At 39.1% G+C, this 17,700-nt stretch overlaps 1 protein-coding gene and 1 pseudogene across 1 annotated transcript in view; one reads left to right on the top strand and one right to left on the bottom strand.

Moving 5' to 3' along the window:
* Positions 1-17,700, top strand: part of GRM7 (glutamate metabotropic receptor 7) — an 886,221-nt gene that overhangs the window by 362,691 nt on the left and 505,830 nt on the right.
* The window catches only part of LOC110585055, a 46,604-nt pseudogene continuing 42,342 nt past the window's right edge, over positions 13,439-17,700 (bottom strand).

The raw sequence follows: 17,700 nt of genomic DNA, 5'->3' as shown, positions 1-17,700 counted from the left end.
ATTTATTTATTTATTTATTTATTTATTTATTTATTTATTTATTTATTTTAAAGATTTTATTTATTTATTTGAGAGAGAGAGAATGAGAGAGAGAGCATGAGAGGGGGGAGGGTCAGAGGGAGAAGCAGACTCCCCGCCGAGCAGGGAGCCCGATGTGGGACTCGATCCCGGGTCTCCAGGATCATGACCTGAGCCGAAGGCAGTCGCCCAACCAACTGAGCCACCCAGGCGCCCCTGCAGGGTAAATTTAAAATATGTGTCCATCAGCAGCTAGCAAAAGCAGTGATAAAAGTAATTCCTGCACCTATATGCTCCTCAGGGACTCAGGAATTTAATGGTTGCAAATCAAATATAAAGCATCATAGAAAAACATTGCACAATGAGGAATAGTTATTCCTCCAGTGGTATATTAGAATGACTAAGCATCATCTCTTTTGCTGAGACTATTGCAGTGCATATTTTATACACACACGTACACATGCACACATACACACACACACATTTTCCACAAACAACTTTGATGGTAAACAGATTATTCTTTTCTGAGAGTTTGTTGAACAATGATAGAGTCCTCATGTCTGTATTGTTTCTGACTCATGTCCTAAACCAGGAGCCATGGTCATTACTGTGATTATCTTCTAGTCAAGTAACATGTCCTTGATGCTATTTGCAAATATCCTCTCTCTGTGCTTTCTTGATAGTCTTCTTTAATGTGCACAGTTTTAGAAGCATGTTGATCCAAGGAAAGCAGGCATTTGGCCTTCACTTCATATAAATAAGCTACGTAGGCTATTCCTTGACCAACTTAAGGCTGTCAATTAGTTATCTTCCACATACAGTGTCTCTTCTGGTAATGTTCCTTACGTGGATGTTGTCTTAGTCAAAAATAAAGATTCAGAAGTGGAATCCAAAGCAGATATGTACTGGTTTTAGACAAAGGGGCTTCCTGGGCCTACTTTTAAAGCCAAGCTAAGTCTCTCTTTTGCTTATTTGGAAGCAAGATCTGATAGCCCTTAATCCCTTCCTGATTACTTCCTGAGCAACTTTGCTTTATTCTATATACCTTGTCATAAAGAGTTCAGTTCATACTAGCATGATGCTTTGTTTTTGCGAGTTCTGATTGCTGGCATGGGCCAGGGCTCTAGAGACCATCATTTTGCAAGCTCCTTACTGTGCTGTGGCTGCCTCTCCTGCAAGAAGTTTCCTCTTGGGTTGTTTTTCACTACAGGGTGTAGGGCTTATAGGCACAACTGAACCCTCAGTTAACACATGCCATTGAGGGGAGTATTCTGCTAGACTTGGAGGACAATTACAGCCACTGGCCCATCTCAGCTAGAGGTAAGGCAGGCATCCTACAAAAGCTGTACCAGTATATGGGAATCTATTTCCCATCATCCCCAAACAATGCTTTCACAATATAAACAATGATTTAAGTGCATCTCATCTCATTTCCTACAGCACTAACAACTTGCACTCTTACTGACCCACCTCCTCTGAAATAGTTGTGCTCTCTGGCTCCCAGCATGCATATGCATGACTCTTCTTTCTTTACCAAGCATTCATAGACTGCATACTACATGCTAATCTTTTGATATAGTGGTGGACAAAAATATCAAGGAAAGTTTTTTTTGTTTTGTTTTGTTTTGTTATTTTACTTACTTTAGATTTGTTATAGCTTTCAAGCCCACAGAGTTCTATAATAGTAGCCATGGCAATGAGAGGATAAAGTGGTCCTTCCATATAATTATATCAACCTAGGGGTTGAATATGTTGCTGTTCAACCCACAGTCTTTGCTTCCCTCATGAGCACTTACCCCATACCCCATAGTTCACTCCTTTGCAATAACCATGTGTATGTCCATCTCTTCTACCTCATGTTGAAAGTCATTCTGAATCTTACTCAATATTGGTGATAATTTTTCTACATCTAGACAGTTAAAACTTTAATTTATATGTAAGGACTGCTCAATAACTATTTGTTAATGAATTAAGAATCCATTTTGTAGAAATCCTACTCCTGGCTCTTTACACTAAAGAAATGAAGGCTTATGTTAACACAAAAATTTTCATGCATATCTTCATTATAGAATTTTTCATAATTGTAAAAACTAAAAACAACCCAAATGTCTTTTAGTGGGTAAATATATAAATTATGGCACACCTACATAGTGAAATACTATTCAGCTATAAAAAGGAACAAAATGTTGATAACAGCAACAATTTGGATGGATCTCAGGGCATTATGCTGAATGAAACAGGTCAGTCTCAAAAGGTTACACACTTTATGATAACATATGACATTCTCGAAAGGACAAGACTATAGTATTAGAAAATAGGTCACTTGTTGCAAGCGACTAGGGGAGAATTTGACTATAATGCTCAAGCAGGTTTTTTTGCTTGATTCAACTGTTCTGATTGTGATGATTACACAAATTTATATATGTTCCCAAATTCTTACAATTGGACACAAATATTTCAGTTTTACTGTATATTAATTTAAAAATAAAATTTAAAAAATCATCTTTTGTGAACTCATAAACCATTATTTTTTTAAAGATTTTTATTTCAGGGCGCCTGGGTGGCTCAGTTGGTTAAGCGACTGCCTTCGGCTCAGATCATGATCCTGGAGTCCCTGGATCGAGTCCCGCATCGGGCTCCCTGCTCGGCAGGGAGTCTGCTTCTCCCTCTGACCCTCCCCCCTCTCATGTGCTTGCTCTCTCTCATTCTCTCTCTCTCAAATAAATAAATAAAATCTTTAAAAAAAAAGATTATTTCAGAGAGAGAGGGAGAGAGAGAAAGAGTGTGCGTGTGCACAAGTTGGGGGAGAGGGAGAAGCAGACTCCCTGCTGAGCAGGGAGCCCGACACGGAGCTGGATCCCAGGACTCCGGGATCATGATCTGCGCTGAAGTTAGATGCTTGACCTACTGAGCCAGCCAGGTGCCCCCATATACCATTATTAATACTCCTTGCCAACTTCCATCACATCTGAACTTGAGATCCATGTTCTTAAACTTGACTGGTCATCAGAAACATTGAGGCCTCTCATTAATAGTACAGACCCCCAGAACTTTCTACTGAAGATATTGATTCAATAGATCTAGTCAAAATCTAAGAATCTGTGCAAGTGATTTTGGGGACTGAGAAAATTGGAGAAACTGTCCAGATCAGTGATTCCAGACTTAAGTGAGCACCAGAATCAACTGAGAAGATGTAGTAGGGTCTGGAATGGGATCCAGAAATTGGCATCATTAGCAAGGACCTCAGGAAAATCTAATTCAGGTGGCCCGTGGGACAGACTTCAAAAAATGCCACTGTAGCTCAGCACTATGAAGTGAATGTTAAACTCAGATGGTTCTTTTGTGTCCACTCAGTAATTCTGAATGTCCTTGATTCACCTTCCCTTCCATTCTCCAGCATAGGTATTTCATACCACATCAGCCCCCTCAAATTCTTTACCTCACTCTCCTAGTAGTTAGTTGAACCTTGCCTTTGTCACCTAGAAAAACAGCATTTTTAGATGTGCTCTCCTTCAACTTCCTCTTCTTATACTTTAAAAATATAGAATTGCATCTAATTTCACTCTCTTTTTCACTGCCAGACGAAAAGGTGTGTCTTATCTTCAAAGGTTACATATCTCTGCTTCTGTGCTCTTGATCTGAGTGCCTCTTGACCCTCTGTTCTCTCTCTCCTGCGTTTCCAGTTTTTCATTCTGTACTGGTTCCTTCCACACAGCCTGTGAATGTGCTTGTCACCTCCATCTTATACTAGATATTCTCCTTTGACTTAGAATATCCTCTTATTGCTATCCTTTGTTTTTCTTCACAGCCAGACTCCTCAAGTAGATAATCTCCCATTACAGTTTCCACTCAACGCCTATCCTTTACTTGTCAATTCACAGTAATCAGGCGTTTACCTCCAACCTTGCACTAAAATGTCACAGGTGAAAATCTGCCAGTAACCTCCTGGATGGATACCTAAGCCTCTGGACTAATCCAGTCTTCATCTGATTTGATCTTGTCAAGCCCGCCTTTCTTATTAAAAAGTTAGACATTTTCTGTTCTCCTCCTAATTTTCGGACCATTTCATCTAAGGTTTCCTTCCCTGGCTCATAATTCTTTATGTTTCAATGTCTGCTTTATCCAGGAGGTTCTGTCACTGGCCCTCATTTATTTTCACTGATTTCCCCCCACTCTGGGAAATCTCTTCCATGTCCATGACTTTAGTCATCACCCCTAGGCTCATGATTCCTGTAACTATACCTCTGGCTAAGATCATAGGCCTGTAATTAATAGGTGCTCAGTGTGTTTGTTGAGAGGATAAATGGGTGATATCTATGAACTAGAGAAACACCACAGTCGAAGGAAATAGGTCACTGATTTCTGATTGTGTGGGTTTGTTTATAAGCAGAGACAAACTCTTTAAGTTGTTTATTTGTTTTCATTATTCCCTTTTTCATCACTTAGGGATGATTAGAATATGAAATTGTGTTTATCTTAGAAGTTCCATGATGGAACATGAAACCTTATTGACCACTGGACCACTTTGGGAAGACCAAGGATTCAGTGGACCTCTTACTTCCTCTATTTCTTCCAGGGACCCAACATCTATTGTGCAAACTAATAACAAAGTTCTGAATTATACTAAGGTAATGAATGGTAATACATGGGCACCAGTTCTTTGAAGCATCTTTGACAGCTAAGATGTTTTGTGACATACCCATTTCTATTTATTCTTTCTTTCTCTATCTCTCTCTATCTCTTGCTTTCTTTCATTCTTGTTTTCTCTCTCTCACTCTTATTCTTTCTTGCTCTCTCTTTCATTTAGTCACATACACTCACATAACTTAAGATGTTGGGATACTTTATTAAATTAACAGGCAATTAGAGGTATGTTTAAAATATGAGCTCCAGCTACAACAAAAGTATAGAAATTTTGGCACATAAATATAGAACTAGAGACCAGACTTCTGACACCTATAAAAAACCTCATGGCATCAAACATTAGCGAGATGACAGTTGTTAGTGTAGATTCGAACTTTGTACCTTGAGCTGCTCGTGGGGATCTTGATTGCTTCAAGTTTAAAAGTTGTAATTCACAGGCTCCAGAAAGCACTGAGTAAAGTGCCTAATATTGTAACTGATAATCAATAAATGTCAGTCCTGTTCTCCTCCATTTCTTTTCACAAAGAGGTGTTTTCTCTGCTTGAGACATCCTCTAGTAAGCCACATAGTTCATGTCCATTAATGAAGAGAAAAACAAACTCTGTGTATAAAATATATTTTCTGTTCACTTAAGTCACTCTTCTTTCCTCTTTCATTTTGTGGTTTCCAATTTACCTGCCTTTAGAGTCACCAAATGTTTCTAGACTCTGTACATAGAATCACTCCTGGTCTCTCACTGAACCAAGGCAAGCTGTCTATTATCTCTGAATTCCTGTTTTCCTCATTGAAGTGGGGATTTATAGCACTACCACATGGAACGTTGGAAGGACTAACTGAGACGGAGCTGATAGTTAGTGCCCTTAACACAGTTTGGCAACTAGAGAACATTCCAAAAATGTTAGGTGCTACTGTTATGTTATTTTAGATGTCATATTTCTACTTATGGTTTAAGTCATTCGAGTTCTAGCATATTTTGAACCCTTGGGTTTTTGGATTCTGGAATGTTTTGAATCCCTTAGGTATGTCTCAGAGCTACATCAATCCTCATGGAGGCCTCTTCTGACTATTCCTTCTAAGTGGACCCCAGTGCCTTCCCATCATAGCCACCCGCCTAACGTGGAAGTGAGAGGCACAGACACCTGGAATCAGAGGCCCAGAGGCACATCCTGGCTCCACCTAGTTTCAGCCAAATTCATTAACCTCCTGATGACTAAGGTTCCTAATCTGTTAAACAGATAATAATAGTACTTGTCTCACAGAGTTGTTGTGAGGGTAAAATTAGTTCATGTGAGTAAAATGCTTCGTGCAGTTTCTGGCACAAAATATATGTTAAGTGTTTGTTCTTTTTATGATTATAGTCATAGCACTTATTGGATTCTGAAATTATCTTGCTTAATTATCATTTTATAGTCTATTTCACCCCCTCCGGAATAAAAAAGGATTCAATGGAAGAGGAAAGATCCATGCCTCATGTTTCCTTGTTTACTGCTGTATCCCAAGAGGCTCGAACAGGGCTTGGCATGCATCATGTTTTTATTGAATGAATAGTGTGTGCTATCAATCATCCAATTCCTAAGACCTGACATTGTGCATAGTAGGTTCTAAAAAATATATTTGATGATGAAAGCCCAAATATCACTCATGATTTTTTTTTTAAAACCAAGTCATGCAGGTATTGCTTAGTGAGAAAATTGAGAGCTATAATTGCTATCTGAATTGTGTGAATTCTTCAAGAAGAATTCTGCTATCCCTCCATGCTTTAGTGAGTCAGTCAGGGTACCTCTGTCTGACTTGATTTAGTTTGGTGACTTCCCTTGGATGGGAGCTATGAAAATAAATTACAAGAAGACCTCCCTACCATGCACCCCAATTCAAAGAAAGTTCTTTACAGATTTATTTCTAGAAAGGAAAATAAATTGGCATTTGTTTCAACTTGGGGATCTGGGCTGCATTTTTCTTGTCATTCAACGACATACACTGTGCATGCAGATTTTAGAGAAAGAATATTGGGATTTTGGAACGATATGTAGTTGATATGCTGGGAGCAATGAAGTTAAATCAGTTTCAGAGCTGCTTTATTTTAGTGATTTCCCCAGCAAAACCTTTAAAACAGGGAGTTGCAGAACTTTTGAGATTGGACTTTATGAAATAATAGGGGGATAAAGGAAAGCTATAAAATGCATGGGAGAGTATAGTAGAGAGATAAAGGGCTAAGGGGAGACTATGAACCTGGTAGCCCTTTCTAGAAGTCTGTATATGGAAATACTAGGCTAAAAATGTATCTACAAAAACTAAATATGTGATGACCGATATTTGCTAAAGCTACTTCTCTGCAATGGCTTCCCATTCTAATGTTTGGCAAAATAAAATATGTATTATAAGTTTTCCAACTTTCATTGTATTAATCAGGGTTCTCCAGAGAAACAGAACCAAGAGGATATATGTGTGTATATATATAAAAGTCTGGTAAGCCCTGAATTTGAAGGGTGAGCCAGCAGACTGGAAACTCAGGGAAGGGACAGTGTTGCAGTTCAAGTCTTAAGGCTGTCTTCTGACAGAATTCCCTCTTTCTTGGGGAGATCATTCTTTTGCTCTGTTTAGGACTTCAAACAGTCAGATGAGGTCCACCCACATTATGAAGGGCAATCTGCATTGCATAAAGTCCACCTACTTAAATGTTAATCTCATTCAAATCACCCTCATAGAAACATCCAGAATAATGTTTGACCTCATATCTGGGAACTGTGGCCCAGACAAGTTGACACATAAAATTAGGCATCACACTGAGCATGATCCGGCCTCTGTCTATCAACTTCATCTTGGACCACTTGTCTTCTTCAAACAAACAGGACTTCTTTCAGTTCCTTGCAAACACAAATTCCTTCTTTCCACTTTAAGGTCTTCACAGGTGCTGTTCTCTCTGCTTGGAATGCCCTTCTACTCATTCAAGGCCTGAAAAATCCTCTGCCATCCTTCAGCCTCAGCTTAAATGCCCTTTTTGTTACTGGGGATGTTTCTGACCTCCAGTCTCAATCAGACTTGCTTATTAGCGTCTCTTCATCAAGCCATAGTTTATTGCATTATACTCATCACAGTTATATGGTTTGACATAGTACTAATTTTAAATTTGTTTTCTATATCAGTTTCATGCCTGTTTTCCCTTTCAGTTTGGATACTCTGTGAGTTCAGGGACCTGACTCATTGTGTTAACTCCACATCAGTACACATGGTACCCACCCAATGAATATAAAATAAAGAAGTAAATAGATGGAGCTTCAGGTAATTGGAAAAAAAAAATGTTTTCCATATTAAGCTTAGAAATCCAAAGAATTCTTTGGATCAGGAACAATTTGAAACACTTCCTTATACCTTTTGCTATCAAAGGCAAACATTTCCTGAAGGAGGTCTTAAAGCTTGATAGGCACTTACTTAAAAGAACATGTTCTTAGACACTATGCCCTATGTGACTCAGTAGGTTAGGAAGTGGGACTAGAAGATTTTGCCTTATAAAAAGTGCCCCAGTGACTCTCACGCTTCTAGTTCATATACCAGCAGCTGGGAACTACCTATATTAGACCAAACTTTAACCTAAGTGGGGCTCCCACCTCTGATGATGGGAGCTCATTGTGTGCTATGCTGTTTATGCCATATTGACACACACAGATTAGACCCAATTCTAGACTAAGTGGAAGGAAAAATAATATTCTTTCAAATAGTTAAAGACATCTTTCATCTCTACTATTACTTCATGTTCAAAAAAATTACAGTCATGTCAGTGATAATTACTTTTTCCTAGACTCTTAGCCTTCTCTGATGCCTTTAATTCTTTAGTAGATGGTCCCTCCAAAGCTGTGTTTATTAGAGACTCAACCAACACTCTTTCTCCTGACATATTTGTAGTACAGAAGATGATTTTTTCTTCAAGATAATGCGGTTCTATTCATATAGACTCCTGTTCACTTGTTTCTTTGAAACTCTTCTATTTTACCTGTTCCTGACCATGTTATGTTTTGAAATGTCAGTCAAGTTTTATATTTTGAGAGATCCTTTTTCGAATTGAGGTGATATCTCAAAGAAGAAATACTTTTTACCTCAAGGTTTCTCTCCAGTTTAGCCAGAAATAATCTTAACTTTCTTATGTTATTAGATCTCAACTGACCAGTTATGGGAGTGTATTGTTACTTAAACACAAAAATTGAATGCCCAGCCAACTCAAGTAAGGAAAAAAAATGGCAGGATCTTGAGAGGAGATCCATTTCTCCATCTGGACCATGGTAAAAGGCTGAGTGAAAACATGGGGGACATCAGAGATTAAGTGGGATCCAGTTGGGTATTATGGTTAGAAAGTAATGTAAGATTTGAAAAATAGATTGGCATGAGATTGTGAAGGCTAAGCATTTAGATTTATTTTGAAAGTGGTAGAGATCCAGAGTCTGATGATGAGTTTTTATCAGAAGACCTGTAGAATCAGGTTTTAAAAAATATTAATGCAGCTGAGGAATAAAGAGTGAAAGAGAAGAAAAGAAATGTAGGAAAAGTATACCACTCAAGGGGAGGTAAGAAGGGTCAAGCTTTCTATACAACAACACAGATGAATCTTCCAGCCATGATATTGAGCAAAATAAGCCAAATACAAAAGGGTGATATTCTACAACTCCATTTATATGAAACTGAAAAGTAGGCAAAGCTAATTCACAGTGATAGAATTCAGTGGTTACTTTTGGAGGGAGGTAGTCACTGGGAGGCTCTGGGGGTGCTGATAACATATATCCTTGTCCAGGATGTACAAACTCATCTAGCTCTACAATTTATTTATGTATACTTTACAGTATGTAATAATTCAAGAAGTTTGTTCCCCAGAATGGGGATGAGGTGAGAATGAAGGCAATGAAATTGGAAAGCCAGAAGAAATCCTTTCCCCAACGCATCTTTTAGGAGAAAAAATAAAAAAGTCTAATGGAATGTATAGACATAGTATGAAAAGATGCTCAGCATCACAGCATCACTTATCATCAGGGAAATGCAAATCAAAACCACAATGAGCTATCACCTCATACCTGTCAGAATGGCTAAAGTCAAAAACTCAAGAAACAAGTGTTGGAGAGGATGTGGAGAAAAAGGAACTTTCGTGCACTGTTGGTGGGAAGGCAAACTGGTGCAGCGACTCTGGAAGACAGTATGGAGGTTGTTCAAAAAATTAAAAATAGAACTATCCTATGATCCAATAATCACACTATTGGGTATTTATCCAAAAAAATACAGAAACACTAGTTCAAAGGGTTACATGCACCCCTGTGTTTACTGCAGCATTATTTATAATAGCCAAGTTGTGGAAAGCAGCCCAAATGTCCATCAATAGATGAAAAGATAAAGAAGATGTGGTATATATAATGGATTATTATTCAGCCATCTAAAAGAATGAAATCTTGCCATTTGCAATAGCATGGATGGATCTAGAGAGTATAATGCTAAGTGAAATAAGTCAGTCAGAGAAAGACAGATACCATATGATTTCACTCATATGTGGAATTTAAGAAGCAAAACAAATGAACAAAGGGAAAAAAAAGGAGACAAACTAAAAAACAGACTCTTAACTATAGAGAACAAACCAGTGATTACCAAAGGGACGGTGGTGGGGGTGGGGATGGGTGAAAAAAGTGATGGGGATTAAGAGTACACTAATCTTGATGAGCACTGAGTAATATATGGAACTGCTGAATTACTACATCATACACTTGAAACTAATATAACACTGTATGTTAATTATACTGGAACTAAAATTTTTAAAAAAAGGAATGTTAAGGGACAATATTATATTGAATTCTCAATATTTTAGGTAAACATACTAGAGATGTGTTTAAAAGAAAACCACATGATATAGCAATTTCTGTTCTTAAAGTGGACCATGCCTGCAAAACTCACTGTGGTAAATAGTCTCCAAAGTGCTATCAATCCCTCCCATCCTGTAAGTACACAGGGTCCATGTGCCTCCCCTTGAATCTGGGCTGCCTTTGCGATTCACTTTAATCCGTAAAGCATGGAGGAAAGAACACTGTGACAACTCCATGCCTAGCCATTAAGAGCCCTGGAAACATCTGCTTTCTCTCGGGAATCTGAACACCATGTTTTAAAGAACCTTGGGTTGGGCTGCCAAATGCTGAGCCTTCTTTTGGACAGAGAAAGCTCTAAATGACCAGATGTTAGGTATTTATGGATCTTCAGTTCAGCTGGTAATAGAAGGAAACCAAAGGAGTATCATCAGATGATGCCACATGAAGCAGAAGAACCACTCGGCCAACCCTGTCCTGAATTCTTGGCTTTTGAGAATAACCATATGGTTATTGTTTTGAGGCCCTAAGCTTCGGAGTAGTGTATTATAAAATAATAGACAACTATAACAGTTGTCTTCTAGACTGGTGGCTCTCAGTGGAGAGTGGGGGGATTTTTTTTCCCCTAGGGGACATTTGTCAATGTTTGGAGATATTTTTAATTGTCATGAGTGGAGAAGCTGCTACTGACATCTAGTGGGGAGAGGCCAAGGACATTTTTGAACACCCTACACTGCACAGAACAGCCCTTGCAACAAAGAATTATCTGTCCCGTAATGTTTATAATGCCAAAATGAGAAACCTGATATAGGGCAATGATTCGTAACTTAGGTGGTACCCAGGAATTTGTCTCCAAAGCCATATTTCCTAAACTTAGCTGATAACATTAATTACCTAGGATTCATGTAAATACATAAAAATCTTAAAATCATTCTAGACCCTCAAAGTCAGAATCTCCAGGGAAGGAACTTAGAAGTTATATTTTTACTTTCATAGAAGTTTGCAAAACACTGACCTAGCCCAGCATTTCTCAGATTTTAATGTGCATAGAAATAACCTGGACATCTTTTTAAATTTTAAAATCTGATTTACTTGGATTGGGGTGAAGCCCCCAATAGCTAAAGCAATCTTGAGAAAGAACAAAGCTGATGGTATTGCAGTCCCAAATTTCTGATTTCTAACAAGCTCCCAGGTGATGCCTAAGTATTGCTTCTTGGACCACACTTTGAATAGCAAGACTCTAAAGTGGTAGTCTCAAACTTTTGCATGCATCAGAATCACCTAGAAGGCACATGCCCAGGTTTGATTCTGCAGGTCTGGGGTGGGGCCTGAGATTTTGTATGTCCCACAAGTTCCTAGGTGACGCTAACGCTATTAGTCTGAATCACACTTGAGAACCAATGCCCTAGATTATTATTTTGCACATCTAAGTGTTCATAAAGTTTACCTCAGGCGACTGCAAAAATTGAAGATTCTCAGAACCTCTCCCCACTCCCCACTGCATTTCTTCCTTCAGCCTGGGCTGGGAACCAGATAATTTGCATTTTAATAAGTCACTTCACCTGGGGTGATTCTAATATTTGTGGTATAGAACCATGGTGTATGAAACACTGTCCTAGGGGAACATATTAGAATATCTAGTGTTTGTGGGAGGGGCATGGGCAAATCATGGAAAAACACATTTAATTTTATAATTGGTTTGATTTGCTTCTGATTCTCATTTTTAATTTATTTTGAAATATCAAATAGCATTGAAAGAGTAGAGAAAATTTTTCTGCTTATCAAGGCAGCCATGGGTTATATACTAGAACCAGAAGTATGGTTTTAGAAAGGGTGTTTTCTTCCTGGATAGTCTCTCAATTCTTTGTGAGTCCCTGTACTTACCTTCTCTGTAGCAGCTACAAGTTGTATGCTCCTGCCAACTTAGAAGACATTACTAGTAATGGCCTCAGTTTAACTTTCTTGGATTTTTGCCATATACTAGACATTACGTAAATACTTCACAAAAGCTGTCTAATGTAATACACTAGATAATCTCTTCGTAAGTAGGTACTGTTATCCCTCATGCATAGGTAGGGAAATTGAGGCATACCAAGATTAAGATCCTTGCCCAAGATCACATAACTAATTAACATCAAAGCCAGAGTTTTTACATGGTCTCCTAGGATAACTGATAGATGAATAAGAGGCAGGATACGGGCATCTGTATTTAAATACAATTTTTTAAAAAGAACAGTTCTTACATAGAACCATAGTTAAAATGGAATGACCTCTCTATATAATGGGTAAAGAAATTTTAGGACAAGATTTAATATATTGCCTTAACAGGATGTGGCAATGGCTGAAGTTTGTACAATTTTCTACTAATAATTACACTACAAGGTATTTTTTTTTTAAACCCTATTCTTTACTGTGTTCTTCTCAATTTTCTACTAGGATCTGATGCTTTTGGAGCTCTATGTTCCCTAGTAGTGTCTTTTAGCCTGTTGGCATGGTTAATTAAGAAAGGCTATAGTCATTTTGTCTCAAATCAAATCTCACTTTCAGGGTTGTCTTGTTCTCTCTTCTATGATATATGTGGGAGATAAGTGTTTTCCCCATCATGTTATCTTCTTTCATTAAATACCTGCATTCAGGTAAAGTTTCAAGTAGCCTTTTGCTATTGCTATTACTCAATTTTCTACTCCTGAGTCAAATATACATTTTCCCCCCACCTACTGTATCCCAGACTTCTTTAAGAACAAAGTGATGAGTGATGTGGGGATTAAAAACAAGAACATCCTTGAACTTCAACTTCCCTCCAACCAGTTCCCCCAAACTCCCTGCCCCCATACCCTTTGTGTTCCCAAATCCTTTCTTAGGGAATGAAGAACTTAATCCCAAAGCCTTGGTATAAACCCCAAGTTCTCTATCCTTAGCTCTCCCCTTTTTTCTGCAACCTCCCACCCCTACTCCCATTTCCTGGAAGGGCCAGATCCTGGGTTTGAATGCATAGGAGAGCCCAGAGTGGTGACAGACACAGAGGGAAAGGCTTCACCCTCTGGGAAAGGAACTGAGGGGTACAGCCTAGTGAAGTGAGGGCCTCCATAGCCTGGACTACCAAAATGGGGTCCTGGTGCCAGAAGAAAGTACACTTGTGCCCCTGAGAAAGGGGACCCAGCAGCTTCAAAATCTCTCCTTGCGAATACTCACAGCATGCGTGATCCTTTGCCCTTCTGGCGACCGTTGCAGAACCACCTTGGGACCACATCCCTCTGACACCCGAGCTGCGGGGCCGTTTGGCTGATTGGCTGTCGTGTGGGTTTCGGGCACTGCAGGCACATGTTCTGTGGGTTGCCTCTCACTTGGTTCTCCAGACTTGTTCACTGTCTCTTTCGGGCCTGCAACGAGGATCTCTGTTTTGCATATCCCCTGTAGATTTTCATCGTTGTCAGCTTCCTCCACCCACTCCTACAGCAGGGTCCCCAGCTTACACATGTTCTTGAAACTGAGTGGCAGAGCCTCCAAAAGGCAGATGTTCATTTGGCTGAACACCTTCCAAAAGAGAACCCTCAGCGTGAGCCCCACATTGGCCTGAGTATATTCCAGGGTGATCCTCTTCTGCTTCAGGAGCTTGGCAAATTGTTCAGGTCTTTCTGCATATCTTTGATGTTCTGGGACTCCCCAGGGATTTGCTCCAACTTCTCCTTGACAGGTTCACAGCCTCTGGTGGAGCAGTGCAGGGCTGGGGGGAGGACCCCTCAGAGTTATTCTCTATCTCTGTTCCGAGCTCGCCTTCTGGCTGAGAGGTCTCAAGGCTGCCTTGGGGCACCAGTCCCATTCTAACCTGAGGTCCACAGTATGAAACCCTCCCCCCCTCCAGCCAGAACTCATATGGGGGAGTATGGGGGAATACCCCACACCTCAGCACCCGCCTGAACCCCCAGCCTGATTCCTGACCTTCCAGGAGGGCCTTGGAAACCCAGCAAGGCTCCAGCCCTGCTGGCTCATTGCCTTCACCCCCAGTGGGGGCGAGAAGGCCAAGTCTGAAGCCAGGTCTCCCACCAGGGGGAACCAACTCCCCAAGCTGGGGGCCTGGAAAAGTATACAAAATATTTTTAAAACAACAGCAAGTATTCAATTTCTTTTGCTACTTTAAAAAATATCACTGCTGATTCTCAACTCTCTCTGTCAAAGATATACTCGCCTATCTTAAATACATCCCAGACCTTCTGAGTCCAAAATCTCCAGTTTAAGAGACTGCTTTTTTTTTTTTAACATTTCTGACAGTGTGAGCTTCTGCATTTACCTCCATTTTCATAATCTAGACATTGAGCTACATACAGTAGTTTAGAAGGCCACCGGTGTTTTAGAAACTAATTCTTATCATAAGGTGGTTTTGTTTTGGTGGTGGTTTTTTTGAGTCCAGACTATTTTTTAAATTATGAAACCTCTGAGTATATTAGGCATCATATAGTATACAAACATATTTTGTACTGAGATGCACAGAAAATAGATACTCCTGTGTTCATATCCACACCCCACCATCCCTTCCCACCCCCAGTAAATTTAGATATTTGAAATTAGATTGATGCCAGGCAAAGCAGGAAAGACTTGCTGGGAAAAATGAAATTAAACTGTTAAAAGAACAGAAATAGACAGTTGTAAGGGGACAGGCCTTTTAATGTGTGGAGAAAGCTGAGATATAATACTTGAAGAAGTATTGTGATTATGATCGAAGAATGTCAAAGTATTTTGGGTTATAGGGAACCACTATTCTGCAGACTTCTACCAACACAGATTAGTTTGTCTGGTTTTGAACTTAATATAAATGGAATTACAGGAAATGGACTCCATTTTTTTGGCCTCTTTAACTCAAGGTTATATCTTTGAGATTTATACCTGTTGTTTCATGTTGCAATACTTTGTTCTGTTTCATTGCCATATAATATTCCATTGTCTGAATTTTATAGTTTACCTATTCTACAGTTTGTGAACATTTGGGTTGTTGTTCACTATTTGTGTATTAGGAAGAGTCCTGTAAAAAACATTCTTGGACATGTCAAAAAAAGTACTTGGGGTTATAGGAAGGAAGGAAGAAAATCCTTCCTATATATAGGAAGGAAGAAAATTCAAACTAACAAAATATAGAAAATGTATTGTTCACTTAAGGGAAAAAGTTCAGATGTGGGACAGAAGTCAGACCTCATTTGCTCAGGACTCCTGCCCTATTTCCCTGAATCAGCCACCGCTCCTTGCCGTGGCTGGGGCATGTCGAAGCCTCATGTAGTATTGAAGTTCAGAGAAGGAGAGATGATCTCTTCCAGGGGTTCTCTAATAGAAGCAAAGATATCTCTTTTTCAGTGCCCTGAGCAATAATCTATTATGTTTTACTGGCCAATAATGGGTTACCTGCCAATTATTTCACCAATCCCTTTAGCCAAGAACATTTCATGAAAGTGATTGGCTTAGCCCTGCATTATTGAGTTCATCAGTGACAAAGGGTAAAAGGGTCCCCTGAACCTAATCTGGTCTGGAGGTTAGATCAGCTCTCCCTGAAGCACATGGGCTACCTCAACATAAAGGATGGACATACACATGAAAACGCTGAGAAATGGGGGCTGGGTGGGCAAAGAACCACCAGAGATAGGAAGAAGGTCTTGTCCTAGTCTTAGAAGTGTTCTTGACTGCACTGAACATCACATCCTCACTTCTCCATTTGAGTGCTGGACAGTCTGTTGCTTTTTAACAGAAATGGAAAAATACTGGACCCAACACTACATTAATGGTAGAGCAGAGTTTTTTTCCCTCCATTTGGAAATAAATGCATTAATAATTGCTCATATTAAAAATAGCTTTGTAAGAGGGAAAAGATGCGCAATTTATGTTCTAGGTCAATATGTTGGAGATTTCTGAACTGTTTTTCATTTGTAAATAAGTAATTCAGTGAAAACTAAAAGGGTTTGGCTCCAAATAAGTAAATAATTAATAATCATCTTGCTTTCCATGTGATTTATTTAAGCATTATCTCTAAAAATAAGTATGGAAAAAGGATAGCAGTGTGGAAGAGTGACTATGCTTTTTACATTCAAATTGAATCATATTCTTATGAGGACTAAGGTTTTACACTCCCAAATATGTTGCTTATCTTTATTTATTTTTTTTATAGTGTAAGACAGCTTTCCCCCAACATCATGTTATGCCTTTGTAAGTTAACATCAATGTTCTTCTGAACTGGATGAATTGGTTTGGGTTTTCAGAAACATGTTTTTAAAATAATAATAATAATTTAAAAGAAGCTGAAGATCTGGGGACTCTTCCATTATGGATATGCATTAGATTTAGTGTCACCATTTTCTTATAACTTTGAATTAATAAATTGGAAAGATCTTTAGATAGGACCATAAAGTTGTTCACTTCAGCTCCATAGCTCGGTCAACCAAGTAACACATACCCCTGGTGGCACCAGGAAATGGAAGGTCTACCTTTCAGGGCTGTCCTTGGTTCAGAGGCACATAATTCACCCAGAATCACACACAAAGCAGGATTGTCAAGCCATGCTATTTTTATTTAATAGTCTTACATCATGTTTCCTTTCAAAATTGCTTTCCAATATCAAGACTCATTGACTTTAATATTCTGTGAGAAGGTAAATATTTATTTGAAGATGGATTCAATACTTGGAAATAAAACAAAGCCATTCAGAACAGTGGCAGGTTAATTATGTGAGTATGGTGACCCATCATGTGGAGGTAGGGAAGGCAAAAGCAAGCTATGAATATGGAGTGATAATAGTAATTTTCACGTGCTGCTGATAAACTGGCCAAGAAGATGATTTTTTTTTTTAAGATTTTATTTATTTATTTGAGACAGAGAGAATGAGAGAGAGACAGAGAGCACACGAGAGGGGGGAGGGTCAGAGGGAGAAGCAGGCTCCCTGCCGAGCAGGGAGCCCGATGCGGGACTCGATCCAGGGACTCCAGGATCATGACCTGAGCCGAAGGCAGTCGCTTAACCAACTGAGCCACCCAGGCGCCCAAGAAGATGATTTTTTAAAAAAATAAATATATGTTGATAATCTGCTCATTTGTACCAGATGGAAGAAAGATTCATTTGAAAAGCCTTAACTTTGATGTTTACTCAAACACCCTGGCTAAATAAATTAGGAATGAATAGAATTGTGCTGTGTGTCTTTAAATCATTCTTGAATTTCCCTAGGGTAAGTGTATTG

This window comes from Neomonachus schauinslandi, chromosome 1 (genome assembly GCF_002201575.2).
Source record: "Neomonachus schauinslandi chromosome 1, ASM220157v2, whole genome shotgun sequence".
NCBI lineage: Eukaryota > Metazoa > Chordata > Mammalia > Carnivora > Phocidae > Neomonachus > Neomonachus schauinslandi.
Note: the sequence above shows the minus strand (reverse complement) of the source record. Positions and strands in the feature narration are given on the sequence as shown.